The following is a 15171-nucleotide window of genomic DNA, read 5'->3' as shown; positions in this document are numbered from 1 at the left end:
TCCACTGTGTTTGTTTTCATGTTTTATATTGATAATAAAAGATGAGTTTGTTGTACTTTCATGTTTTCATGAGGAGATTCCAGTCGTGCTTACTGCATGCTTGAAAATTAATTACACCGTGCAGTTGTCTATTCGCTCAGTCATGCTTGCTGCCTGCTTGATGATTGCTGCATGCTTGATGATTGCAGGCTGGGGAAGTTACGGAAAGCAGGGATAGTAGGCGACAAAAGTGGGGAGCTGCGTGGGTATGAAAATGCAGTGAGTAGAAGGACGTACGGTGTGGACGTAAGGTGTGGAGCACTGGGTTTCTTACTTTTATTTTTCAGTTGAGTTTGTTTTATTTTGTTTTGTCTGTTATGATTAAATAAGAATAATTTAAAGTAGGCAATTCTCTTTCCTCTTTTGGAAGAGTAGGGTAGTGAGTCACTATCCTTCTTTGGAGGATGATGGTGAAAAATCTCCCTCCTCCTTTGGATGGTAGGGGTGGAATGAGTTGTTTTCTCACAAACAAATCGAGATGGATACTTCTATTTTTATAGAATCTCGCATCTCAGAAGGGATGTGTTATTGGAGAGTTTTATGAAGCTTTTTAGACAGTGTCCGGCACAATAAAAGTTGTGTGCGGGGGGGCGTATAACCGATGAGTAGTTGGCTTGTAATCAATGCTTGTTCTTGAACTTATTGGTCACAGCTGTAACTTCCTTCATTCATGAATTGAATTGAAATTTATTTAAAAAAAAATGGACAAATAATTAAAGACTGTAAACTTTTAATTGTTTTTTTCCCCAATTGGTAAGAAAGTTATATTGCACGCTTAAAAATGTGTAGGTTAGGATTTATTATAAAAGAAATGATAACTACAATTGTGAGTATATAAGTATTGTATAATTATTTTTTAAAAAAAAGTGAATAAGTACGAGATCTACTTGAAAAAATATTAATTTTTTAATAGTGTACCTTACTTTTTTTCAAAATGAGTACATGAAGCTTGCGAACTCTACAACTGCACGTAGCATTACTCTTATTATAAGGATTGAGTAAGAGTCCTATTTTATCAAAATTTTCTTTTTAAATTTATTGTCAAATTTTAAATTTTAAATTTTTTTATTATTTCCATAACTAACACATCAATATTTATATAGGTATAAAGTTATAAATTTAGATCGCATTTTTTAAAAAATAAAAATTTTATTTATTATCTCTACACTACTGTCACTACATAGGAATATATGATTTATCATTTTATTTAAATATACATATTATATATTGTGGGGAAGGAAGATTACGTGCTGCATTTCTTTTCTAAAAAATGGCTGATGCTATATATGTATAGAGGAGTTGAGAATCCTCACCGAAGGACATTGCAAATAGAGTTTTGTTATATACAAGTAAAGTCACGTACTAATCTGGATATTAATACTAATTTTTTCATATTTAAAATTTAAATTAACACTGTTTTTAATAAAATCTACTTTTTAATTAATCATATTAAATTAATGCTTAGAGTAATACATAATTGTATTTACAACTAGATTTTTCTTTATAAATAAGACATCTTCACTTATTTCTGTTGATAAAGTCCTGACTGGGTCGCAAAAATCAGGATTACCAATTTATAATAAATTTATGAATTTTATTATTTATAAGTCTCGTATATCATATATATATATATATATATTTTTAAATTTTTTTAGATTTATATTTTTAAATTAATTCAATTTTTTAATAATAATATTTGATAAAAAAATAAATGGTACGTGGTATATAAATTTATATTTAGAATTTTTCTAAATTTATATATTGAAAAGTGAAGTTGTTGCCTCGTTTCTGGAAAAGTAGGCGGAAGCTGCCAGAAAACGCATGGACCACGCGCCATTTACACGTTGGATCATGACTGACGTTTGGGATTTCAATCAGAGTCTTTATCAGTTAGGTTTGAAAGTAAACGCAATTGGTCTGTGGAGGCAATCAAACGCAATCGTCTGCCACACAGATTATTCAATATTGCCAACTCTCATCTGTACAAGAGAGAGAAATGATATACGTGATCGTGAATGTTTAATTATCGTGTAATTTAAAAAAAGTTAATAATAATATAAAATTTATATAAAAAAATTAACTGTTTAACCGTAAATTTTATTATTCTTTAAATAATTAGGTGACGTATACACATTTTACGCTGAACGAAGCATTTTTACAACAAGAAAAGCCGCCCAGAAATCTTCTAGAAGACAACGGCAGTAGAAAAAAAGTTACAGGAGTAAAAAAATAAAAATTGTCGTCTTTCATTTTCAAAAGCTGTCCGAATGGTGAATTGCTTTATTCACTCTGAAAACCAAACGACACGTGCGTTCATAGGAGTAACACGGCGAGTTGAGTCTCAGTGGTATATAGCTGAACGGACGCCAAAGGGAGAGCCCACGGAGAGAGAGAGAGAGAGAGAGAGAGTGAAGAGGAGGGGAGGGGGCTTGGGTAGTCCTAACTCAAAATATTGTCGTTTGATGTATTAAATCAAATGACATTGTTTCAATTATTTTTTCTAACAAATTGTTATAAAACGACACCATCTAACATAATTAAGTTAAATGACATCATTTTATATAAGAATAAAATAAATAAATATATTATAGTGGTTGATTCACTAGTTTGAACACCGAAATCAAATTGATTGATATTAGTTATGTCTATTTAGACTGTTGCTGACCTCTTCTCCACCAATATCAGTCGATTCTGGAATTCGATAGTTGATTTTGATTGGCGATGATTAGTTCCGGCAGAACCTGTTCACTCATACAAAAAACTCAAAACCTACCCACTTAACTTCAAATGGCATGTCCTTATCTGTAACGTCCTAATGGAAGGCCTAAACCACATAACTTACACTAAAACATGACTAGTTAACAATACAATTGAAACCCCATTAGAATTTTATAAAGAGCAAGAACTTTTTTTTCCAAACAATGTGGGATCTCATTCACCATCCACCCTTATCATTATCATATGAGGTATTACAATCAAGAATTCAACAAGCTTCTCTCTCTAACTCTCTTTAGTTCCTCTCTCTAGTTCTTGGAGACTAACCATCTCGAATTGGTTATAATTCTTTAGTGGGTCCATTACAATTGGTATCACGAGTCAGTCACAATGGCGGAAGGAACAAGATCGTATGCTCAAGTTGCAGACATAATCAACCAGGTTCGACTTCAGCAAGAAAGACAACAGAAACAGATAGAAGATACAATTTCCATTTTTTGCCAACAAGAAGAAACTGCGAGGATTGAGAAGGAAGTGCAAGAAAAGAGGTTTCTGATCTTTTCCAACAGTTGTCCAAAATTTCCAATAATGCATCTGAGAATTATGAGCAACTCAGAAATATTGATGGGCCTGAAAGTAGTGGGGAAGCACGTGATATGGGTGACAGATCTTTTGTGAAGGGCATTAAGCTTGATTTTCCAAAGTTTGTTGGGAAGAATCCTCAAGCTTGGATTTATAGAGCTAGCCAGTACTTTATGTACCATCAGATACCTCCAAGTCAGAGAATTTTTTTTGCTTCTTTTCATATGGAGGAGGAAGCTCTTGTGTGGTTTCAAGGGGCAAGTGAGGCAGGATACTTCCATTTTTGGGAGGATCTTATAAAGGCAGTACAAGTAAGGTTTGGTACATCATCATATGATGATCCAATGGAGGCATTAACACGTTTGAAGCAAACTAATTCTGTTACTGCTTATAAGGCAGAATTTGAGTTGCTTTCGAATAGGATTAAAGGAGTTACTGAAGAAAACAAGCTTAGTTGTTTTTTAAGTGGGTTGAAGGATGAAGTGAGAATTCCAGTACGTATGTTGAAACCAATCAATATGAATGATGCATTTGGGTTGGCAAGAATGCAAGAAGAGCATGTTTGGTTAACTAAAAGGTCAGGGAAGACTACTTACAGTGAATCTGTACCTCGGATTGAAGGAGGTTCGATTTTGGGGGTGCCAAAAGGGCTGCCCTCTACAAGGCTGCCTTATCAAAAGGTTTCCTCCTCACAAATGCAAGAAAGGAGAAAGAAAGGTCTCCGTTATTTTTGTGAGGAAAAATGGCACCAAGGCCATAAGTGTACTAAACCAAGAATCTACCTTTTAGAAGGTATGGATATTCTTGATGCTGAGATTGTTGAAGGTGATGAAACAGTACCTGAAGAAGAACCTGTCAAGGTTGCAGATGTGACTTCAATTTCCTTACAAGCTATTGTTGGGTCACCTAATCCTAAGCAATAAGGATTGTGGGTCAAATTAATAAAACGAAAGTGGTGATTTTAATAGATACTGGTAGCACCCACAACTTTGTGGATACTACAATTGCAGCTAAATGTGCTTTAACAGTTGAGAGAGACCAGTCAATACAAGTTCGAGTGGCCGATGGGGAGGTTGTGCAGAGTTTGGGCAGAGTTCATAATGTACAAATTCAGATGCAAGGTAATAATTTTCTAGCTGATTTTTTTACTCTTGATTTGGGAGGATGTGATGTTGTTATGGGTGTGCAGTGGCTGCAATCCTTGGGTCCTATAATGCTGAATTTTGCTAATTTGCAAATGGAGTTTTCTTATGATAATAGAAGTGTGGTTCTTAAAGGACTTAGCTCACCAACTTCTGAGTTGGTGGATAATAAAGAAATGACTGTTATTTCTAAAGTGGGTTCCAAGGGATTTTGGCTCCAATTGATGGCTGTAGAACCAGTTCAAAAGCAAATGATATCTTGTCCACAAGTTGATGAATTATTAAAGAAGTATGAGGGTATTTTTGAGGAACCTAAGTGTGACGCCCCCAAATTCCGTTTGGGATCGGACGGACATTTGAAGCGTCGAGACATGCAACACAAGGTTACCTCCCCATGTTCATGACATATAAGATGCAATATTCCTAACATGCATCTAACAATATGCAATATTCGCAGCGGATAAATTTTTTTCTTTAGCAATACTATGCACTAAATTGAAAATATACCAAATACTTAAAACATACTTCATACATAAAAACTCATTGAACAACTAAGATCACAACACTAGTCCAAAATGGTTATGATCCAAAAAGTACTAGAGATACAACTCAATCGTACAAGTAGTAATTTACGTTAATTACTATATTAACATTGATGTTGCACCGTCGCTTAGTCAACTGTATCTAGTTGATCAGCTCCTGATTCTCCTTCAGGTCCTGTAACAAGATCTACCATTCGGGGGGAATGGTAGTTGGGACTACCAAAGTGAGATTTGATTACAAATCTCAGTAAGTTAACAAAAAAACTTCCACACAAGCTAATGATGCATGAATGACAGTAAAAGCATAAATGCATAATCAAATTCATAAGTAATTAAAGCATAAATTGGCATACAACATAGCATAATTGACATAACTTAAATTGACTTAACATGAATATGATATGAAACTTAACTTATCGTGAACTTGTTCTGAAACTTGAATTGACATGAACTTGATCTGAAACTTGACTTAACATGAAAAATACATACTCCACAGTTGTTGTGGCCCCATGTATTCTACGTGTAAATACATACTCCACAGTTGTTGTGGCCCCATGTATTTTACACAAACTTGACTTAACATGAAAAATACATACTCCACAGTTGTTGTGGCCCCATGTATTCTACGAAAACTTATTCTTTAACTGCTTAAATACATACTCTACAGTTGTTGTGGCCCCATGTATTCTACGTGTCACAATTGCTGTGTCTCACGTGGTGTATGCGTCACAATTGCTGTGACCCCATACATAAGTAATCAAGATGAAACGTGACTGGAATACGAAATGACTGAAGCCCTGACGTAACATAACATGACTTGAATATAACTTGAAATACATGACTAACTTGAGATAGAAACATTTTGTAACATGGCATAACATATAATAGACAACATATTTAACATGACATACTTGCAACAGTGAATATTACATGACTTGACATACATGTAATATATGGCATACTTAGCATGACGTACTTGTAAGGTACAGTAATACATGACAGAATATATTATGTAACAGATAAAAATTGATGACAGAATAAATTCTGTATAATAGACAATTACGTGATAACTTGGCATGGCATGACATATATGATAACACACATATATACACTGTAGTTCCTTTACTTAGCACACATACACAGTAGACTGCTAGTAAGTTAAAAGCTAACTTACCTCAATCTCTGCGTTTCTTATAAAACTTCAAATGCGATCACGAGGAACTGTAATTAGTGATTCTAAAAGTTAGAACTAAATCACTAATAATTTAAAATATGAAAAATACTAACTTAAAGAGTAAAATTTTCATTTTACTCTCTACATGTGGGAAAATGACCGTTTTACCCATAATTTAAGGATTTTGCATACTAATTCCAAAAGTTTTCAAAATTTACATTCCTCATGTAAATTTTGTCCTAAACTTAAATATCAACTCAGAAAAATTTAAAACAAAACAAAACTATGAAGAACACACTATGGCCGAAACATCTATAGGCCATTTCCCTTGATTTTTGTTGCAATTCTTCCAACTTCAAAACTCATGCTTAAACCAAAATTTTGCAACAAACATCTTCCAATTCTAAGTTCAAAACCATACTTAAAACATCCATTTAGAAAAATTTAATAATTAACACCAAACTTTTTTGTAAAAAGATCCAAGCACTTGAATCACAAGTTTTGACCTTAAATCAAAACATCTCCAAGAATTTCAAAAATCAAATGTTACTTCTAACATATTCATAATATCATCCTAACATCAACCATGCTTTAAATCATCAAACTAAAGTCACCAAAATCACAAAATAACATTTGGAGTTTTTGGTTTTACACTTAGTCCAAAAATAGAAACTTTTTCCTCAACTAGTTTTGATAAATCTCTTGATCTATAACTTATAAATATATGATCTTCAAACCAAACCATCACATGGTTTAAAAATATGTCCTAAAACATATATAAGCTTCTAATTCAAGATCACATGGTTAGAAATTAACCAAAACATAAATTTAGCCAAGAATATCCACACTTTAGCTTATCTGAATATCTCTTTGCATAAAATTTCATATCTTTGAAATTAACATCAAATATCTTCAAAATAATAATATAACATGTATATAAGATGCTTAGGATCCTTCAATAAAACTATTAAAGTCATTAGAATTGGTTTAGACCACCAAAGAGTTAAACTTTCTCAAAACAGAAACTGTTTTTCTTCTTCCAGTTTCTAAGTTTCTAAATCTAAGAAAATCTTTCATCAAAACCTTTAATCATGCAAACATCCTCAACCAATAGTCACATATACATGTTAAAAATACTCCATAAAAATTTCGGACCAATATATATCCATTAGCTCGGTCAAAAACTCCAAACTATAACATATTCTCCAGTTTATCTCCCAGAATGACCTTTCTATAGTTTATATAATATTTGACTGACCAAATGATCTTAAAATGGGGCAAATAATATATCCATATAAACTAGACTCAAAAAGGAATAACTTATATGAAGGAGACTTTATGATAAAACACTTAAAAAAGCTTCAAAATGGGTGTGCAAAAGAACTCCTAAAAGCTGTCCGAGAGAAAGTATTTGATATTCTTTTAAAGGAATGTGTAAATGAAGATAAGTTTGTAGGTGATGGCTGGAGCTACTTATGGACGAGATAAGAAAGATGATAAGGCTGGAGTTGAGAGTTGAGTGTAGTTTTCTCCTACCCAAAATATCTATAAAAGATTATCTCATAATATTCTATCAAATAATATCTACAAAAATCAACTTAAGATATTTTTATCTAATAATATCTATAAAAATCAACTCAAAATATTTTTACCCAATAATCTTCACAAAAATTACCTCAAGATATTTCTTTTTATCCAATAATATCTACAGTTTTGAACAGACGTTTTGTCCGAAAATATGAAAAAATGTTATTGCGCCATAGGACTTTAAATAACCCTCCGAGTCTAATGGCACAAATCATAATACATTTTGACACTTCTAACTATCTCCAATAATCAAAAACACACTTCTGATACCATAGTAAATAATAATACTAACTATGTAGTTAGACAAAAACCTATACGATTAATGGATTCGTGAAAACTTATGGGGTTTTCACGAGGTTCCTAAAATTAATAGAAATTTCACAATTGAATTTCTAGCGGGCTATTACACTAAGGGTCTTCCTCCACATAGGTCTCAAGACCATAAGATTTTGTTGAAGAATGAAGCTGCCCCTGTTTGTTTAAGGCCATACAGATACCCACATTGTCAAAAGGAAGAAATTGAAAAGATTGTAGCTGAGCTCCTACAGACTGGTGTAATTAGGCCCAGTCAATCACCATTTTCATCTCCTGTGCTCTTGGTTAGGAAGGCAGATGGGTCTTGGAGGATGTGTATGGATTACAGGATGCTTAATAAGGCCACCATTAAAGATAAGTATCCCATTCCAGTAGTTGATGAGCTGTTAGATGAGATATTTGGCTCTACTATTTTTTCAAAACTGGATTTAAGATCAGGATATCATCAAATTCGAATGAGGCCTCAAGATATTCATAAAACTGCATTTAGAACACATAAGGGTCATTATGAGTTCCTTGTTATGTCTTTTGGACTCACTAATGCCCCCTCAACTTTTCAAGCTCTCATGAATGATGTCTTTAGACCATTTTTGAGAAAATTTGTTATTGTGTTCTTTGATGACATTCTTGTATATAGCAAGAATTTGGACTCTCATTTGACTCATTTAGCATATGTGTTGGCAATTATGAAGAAACACCAGTTATATGCTAAGAAGTCCAAATGTCATTTTGCATGCAAGGAGATTGAGTACTTAGGCCATGTGATTTCCAAGGAGGGTGTGAGAGCTAACCTGAGGAAATTAGAGGCAATGGTTTCGTGGCCAATTCCAAAAACTCTTAAAGCATTAAGGGGTTTCTTGGGATTAACTAGCTATTACAGAAAGTTTATCAAAAACTATGGCCAGATTGCAGCACCACTTACTGTTTTGCTTAAAAAGGATGCCTTTGTATGGAATGAATCTGCTACACAAGCTTTTACAACTTTAAAGGAGGCTGTTGTGAGTCCACTTGTATTGGTCTTGCTTGATTTCACTCAACAATTTGTCATTGAATGTGATGCATGTGGAGTGGGAATAGGTGCTGTTTTGATGCAGAATCAGAGACCTTTGGCATTTTTGAGTCAGGCTTTGAAAGGGAAGAGTTTATCTCTTTCCACTTATGAAAAGGAGTTGCTTGCCTTGGTATTAGCCATTAAAAAATGGAGACCTTATTTGTTAGGGTCAGTTTTTACCATAAGAACTGATCATTTGAGCTTGAAGTACCCGTTGGAGCAGAAAATAGGTACAGCAGCTCAACAAAAATGGATCTCAAAGCTGTTGGGCTATGAGTTTTCAATTGAGTATAAAAAGGGAGCTAAAAATAAGATTGCTGATGCCTTATCTCGAAGGGATGGGTTAGAAGATGAAGCTGCAACAGTTTTTGCCATTTTATATCCTACTCCAATTTGGTTGGATGAATTGAAACAGACCTATCTATCTGATCCAGTGGTGCAAGAACAGTTAGCTGTGTTGAAGAATGGTGCTGCTACAAACTCTAAGTTTGTTATAAAGCATGAAGTATTAATGAGGAAAGAGAAGATATATGTTCCTAACTCTCACGAGTTGAAGCTTAAAATTCTGCATTTTATACATGCCAGCCCTTCTGCTGGTCATTTAGGCTATCATAAATCTTTGCAGAGAGCTACACAAGACTTTTATTGGCCTGGTTTAAAAAAAGAAGTGAAGACTTATATTCGAGAATGTGAGGTGTGTCAGAAGAATAAGGTGGAAAATATAAACCCTCCTGGGTTATTGCAACCATTGCTTGTGCCTCAATTAATTTGGACAGATTTTTCTATGGACTTTGTAAAAGGTCTTCCAAATTCTAAAGGCTTTTCAATAGTTATGGTGGTGGTGGACAGATTATCAAAATATGCCCACTTTATGCCTCTTAAATATCCCTTTACAGCAGCAAAGGTAGCTTTGGTTTTCTTTGATCATGTTTTTAAGTTGCATGGTATGCCTCACAACATTGTATTTGATAGAGGAGCCACTTTTACTAGTTCTTTTTAGAAAGAACTGTTTCGATTGCAAGAAGTAACTCTTTCTTACTCATCTGCTTATCACCCTCAAAGTGATGGACAAACTGAGACAGTAAATAAATGCTTAGAGCATTTTTTGAGGTGTTTTACAGCTGACAAGCCAAGGCTCTGGTCTGATTGGTTGACCTTAGCTGAGTGGTGGTATAACACCACTTTTCACACTTCAACAAAGTTAACTCCTTATGAGGTAGTTTATGGCAGGCCCCCAACCAAGCTGCAGTCCTTTGTTCCTGGAGTTACTACTAACCAGGCAGTCGAGGAAGTTTTAAGGACCAGAGAAGAAATTATGGCCACTTTGAAGTCAAATTTAAATGCTGCTCAAGAAAGGATGAAATACCAAGCTGATAAAAGGAGAACTGAAAGACAATTCAGTGTGGGAGATTGGGTTTTCTTAAGGCTACAGCCATACAGACAACAATCTTTAGCAGTGAGGAGAAATTTCAAATTATCTCCTAAGTTTTATGGGCCATTTCAGGTCATTGAAAAGATTGGGTAGGTGGCTTATAAGTTGTTGTTGCCTCAAGGGTCTGCTATACACCCAGTTTTTCATGTCTCTTGCCTTAAGAGGAAGTTGGGCCAACTTGTTTCACCTTTGTCAACATTACCACCAGTTGATTTTAAGGGGGAATTGATTCCAGAACCTGAATGCATTCTGCAGAGGAGATTTAGAAAAATGAACAATAGATCATTGACTGAAGTTTTAGTACAATGGAAAGGAGGGGCAGCTGAGGATGCGACTTGGGAACCTTACTGGCAATTAAAGTTATAGAATAACTATCCTCACCTTGTGGGCAAGGTTTTCTAAAGGGAAAGGGTATGTTATGATCCGTTTGATGAGGAGGAGGAGCTGAGTTGTGGAAGGAAGATGATGAACGGAAGTGTGAAGAACAACAGTGAGTGACAGTTGGGAAGTGGTAGTTGAAAGAATTGTAATACGCTGTCGTTCTATTAAGTGAAATGTATAAAGAGGGTATACGACAAGTAATAATAAGAGGTTGTAAATTGTAAACTACAGGATGATTAAACACAGTCGTTTAATCATCCTGATTCAACTAATGCAGATTTCATCTATAAAAAGAAACCATCAGTTGGGACGGAGGCCAACTATGGTATCAAGAATTCAACAAGCTTCTCTCTCTAACTCTCTTTAGTTCCTCTCTCTAGTTCTTGGAGACTAACCATCTCGAATTGGTTATAGTTCTTTAGTGGGTCCATTACAATGGGTCAGCACGAAGACAAGGAGGGCCGACCCACCGCCGCGAGGAAAGGCTTGAAGCGAAAGCTGGAGCATGAATTCGAATTAGACCGGAGCAAGGGAGGATGCCAAGGTTCTCGCTCTCGAACACCGCCAGCATCGCCACGTTAACATCCTTCATTTCGTTATGGAAGGCCGTACCGTTTTCAAAATACTTTACGGAGGTCAACTTCTTTAAGTAATATGTACTTTACCAGATATTTCATGTTGAACATGCAAGAACTTGAACTAATATATATATATATATATATTTATTTTCAAGACAATTCGTTTGGTAATTGTTTCTACCAAGTATTTTATTTTTTTCCAAATCCTATTTTATAATTTTCTATTTTTTTTGGTTTTCATGCCTTTTCTTTTAAAGATTTTTTTTTGGTTATTTGTTTATTTATTTTTAATCTTTTAATTGGTTTATTTTTACTGTTATTTGTTTTTTCAAATTTAAAGCTAGACAGTTTTTTGGGGTCCAATATAATGGTCGGAATTAACAGGTCAAGGGAGGTAAGTGACCAAAAACCTTGCAATTAGGAGGCGACTCCTACGGAAGGAATTAATGACTTAATGTATGTATTTCGTGATTTAATCAATTGGAAACCAAGATACTTGCACCCAGTTAGTAATCCAACCTGACCTAGATGAAAAATTCTTTTTGCAAGTTGTTGTGGACGATACATATAATTTCATATTGCTAATATGATATAATTTGAATTAAAAGAGAAATTTTAAAATTTAAATTTTATAAATTAAATCTTATCATATAAGTGATGTGGATCGAATTGATGGTATGATCTCCATATCAGCTTACAAGTATTAGTAAGACTATTATGATCAAATCGATATCATATGTTGCTTTTTGGTGTTGACTGTTAAGTAATTTCAGACATACAACAATAATTGAAGAGGAATTATAGATCAAGAGTTTTGGGATGGTCATGATGGATGTGTTGGCTTATTCGTATGGCTCCCTTCTTTTTCTAGGGTTAAGAATTGAAACGCATACATGAATTCTCATGATCTAAGCTCCCACGACCGGCATGAAGCCAGATGCCACAATAAATACTCATTTGCCATGCTATATCACTTGCAAAAATATGCCAAATTCCATATTTATGCATGAGATTTTATTTCAAAATAATTTTGGACAAGTCCAATCTTATTCGTTCAATTTAATTAACATTTATGTCCCCAGGCTAAGGTGTATTCAACCACACCTATAGGCGCATGCATTTAATTATTCTTTTGGTGGCTAAGAGTCTGATAGTATATGTAGACTCAATTTTTCAAATGGAAAACCTGATTCGAAACCCGCAACCCCTTTATAAAAATGTGTATATATATATATAAATATATACATGGATCATTCTATAGCCACCACTCATATGTCCCGCTTTCCCTTCCTGCTTGACATGGCATGATACAATTGTGTTTTTTCATTTAATTTTTTCTTTTAAAAACAAACAAACGGGATTTATTTTTCTACAAATTCCTTCTTCATACCTTTAGCACAGAACAACCAACCCAAAATCCCCAACCCCCCAAATATCGACAGATCTCGTCCCTGAAACCCTATTCCTTCTTCAAATCTCTTCCTCAACTCAAATATTTGATCTATATGTGCACCTCAGTTCCCATGGCTTCTAAAACTCTTCCTTCAACTTTTCTAAGTGTTTGCAATTATGACATCTTTCTAAGTTTTAGAGGTGAAGACACTCGCAAGATTTTCACTGTTCACTTGTACTCCGCCTTAATGCGAGTTGTAATTCATACATTTCGGGATGAATGGGAGCTCCCCCGGGGGGGGGGGGGTGAACATCTCTACCGAACTGCACAACACGATTAATGGATCAAAAATTTCCATTGTGGTTTTCTTGAAAGGCTATGCTCATTCTATGTGGTGCCTTAATGAGCTTGTTGAGATTCTGCATTGTGCAAAAATTAGAGGCCAAACTCTTCTTCCCATATTTTATCATGTGAACCTCTCGGATATCCGAAAACAAACTGGAACTTTTGTATATACATTTGCTAGGCATGAAGTGCTATTTCAAAATGATATGGAACGGGTGAAGGGGTGGAGAGCAGCCCTTAGAGAAGCTTCTTCTCGTTCCGGCTGGGATATTAAGGAAGTGGCAAATGGGTACTACGCTTCTTTCTCGTTTTTTTTTTTTTTTCAAATTTTAGTCTAAAATTTATAAAATTGAAAGAACAAATAGCTTTTGGCTGAATTAGTTCATCATCATCTGCTTCATGGCCACTCACTCTTCCATATATATATATATATATATATACAGAGAGAGAGAGAGAGAGAGAGAGAGAGAGAGAGAGAGAGAGAGAGAGAGAGATGCATGCCAATTAGATCTTTTAATTTGAGGATGGCCTTTCAGATAGAATATCGCACACTTGTGATAGATGATATTGTAACCATACTTATTGTGAGATTGGTGGTGATTTTATCCACGAAGGTAGGGAGAAATGTTTTGTGTCATGTCACAGGGGTAAGTCTAGAGATTATGTTCAATTAAATTATATATATATAATGAAATTATTAAAAAATCTGATAGGACAATTTCTTTTCACGAAAAAAAAACTCTATTTGCAAGCTGACTTATTAACACGCCAAACACTTTTGTCTAACATAAAAAATATTGTTTTTATTTTTACTTTTTAGATTGTTGATCTGGTCCTACGATAAATTGTGTGTGCGCACGCTGACTTGTTATAAATAGTAAAACTCTTTTTATGATACATTAAACTCTTTTTATAAATAGTAAAACTCTTTGTTACATATAGTCGGTAAATGTAATTGACGTGTAGTCGATTATACGGAATGAATAAAAAAAAATTATAAATTTTTTTTTTTATATTCAGGAGAACCTACATGAATAAAAAAATTATAAAAATAATTTTTTTTTATGTAGGTCCCGTATTAATTTATTTTTTTACAATAGATTACACGCCGACTGTATCTGCCGATTGCAAAAAGTATTTCTCTTCTGATAAAGTAGGCGGAAGCTGCAAGAAAACGCATGGATCACGCGCCATATATACGTTGGATCATGACGGACGTTTGGGATTTCAATCAGTCTTTATCGAAGTTACAGGAGTCAAAAAAAAAAAATGGTTCGGTTTGAGAGTAAACGCAATTGGTCGGTGGAGGCAATCAAACGCAATCGTCTGCCATGCAGATTATTCAATTTATGAGTTTTATTATTTATAAGTCTCATATATCATATATCTTATATTTTTTTTAAAAAAAAATTATATTTATTTTTTTAAATTAATTTAATTTTTTATTTATTATTCATATATTAAATATTTGATAAAAAATTAAAAAAAAAATAAATAGTACGTGGTATATAAATTTATATTTAGAATTTTTTTAAATTTATATATTGAAAAGCGAAGTTGTTGCCTCGTTTCTGGGAAAGTAGGCGGAAGCTGCCAGAAAACGTATGGACCACGCGCCATTTACACGTTGGATCATGACTGACGTTTGGGATTTCAATCAGAGTCTTTGTCGGTTAGGTTTGAGAGTAAACGCAATTGGTCTGTGGAGGCAATCAAACGCAATCGTCTGCCACACATATTATTCAATCGAGAAAATATAAGCAGTTTTACATTTTTTTATATTATTAAAAAATAGAAATTTTTTATTTTAACTTCTTTTATTTTATACTTTAAAAATAATAATATATTAGATGTGAGACTGCTGTGCAGCAGCTCTCTATTCAATATTGCCAACT

General features: G+C 34.0%; 1 protein-coding gene across 1 annotated transcript in view; it reads left to right on the top strand.

The window, feature by feature from the left end:
- Nucleotides 1-15171, top strand: part of LOC122281265 (disease resistance protein RPV1-like) — a 101813-nt gene that overhangs the window by 36707 nt on the left and 49935 nt on the right. The gene's annotated exons all lie outside the window — the stretch shown is intronic.

The sequence above is a fragment of the Carya illinoinensis genome, chromosome 11 (genome assembly GCF_018687715.1).
Source record: "Carya illinoinensis cultivar Pawnee chromosome 11, C.illinoinensisPawnee_v1, whole genome shotgun sequence".
Classification (NCBI taxonomy): Eukaryota; Viridiplantae; Streptophyta; class Magnoliopsida; order Fagales; family Juglandaceae; genus Carya; species Carya illinoinensis.
The sequence above is the reverse complement of the archived record's forward strand: the minus strand, read 5'-3'. Positions and strand labels throughout refer to the sequence as shown.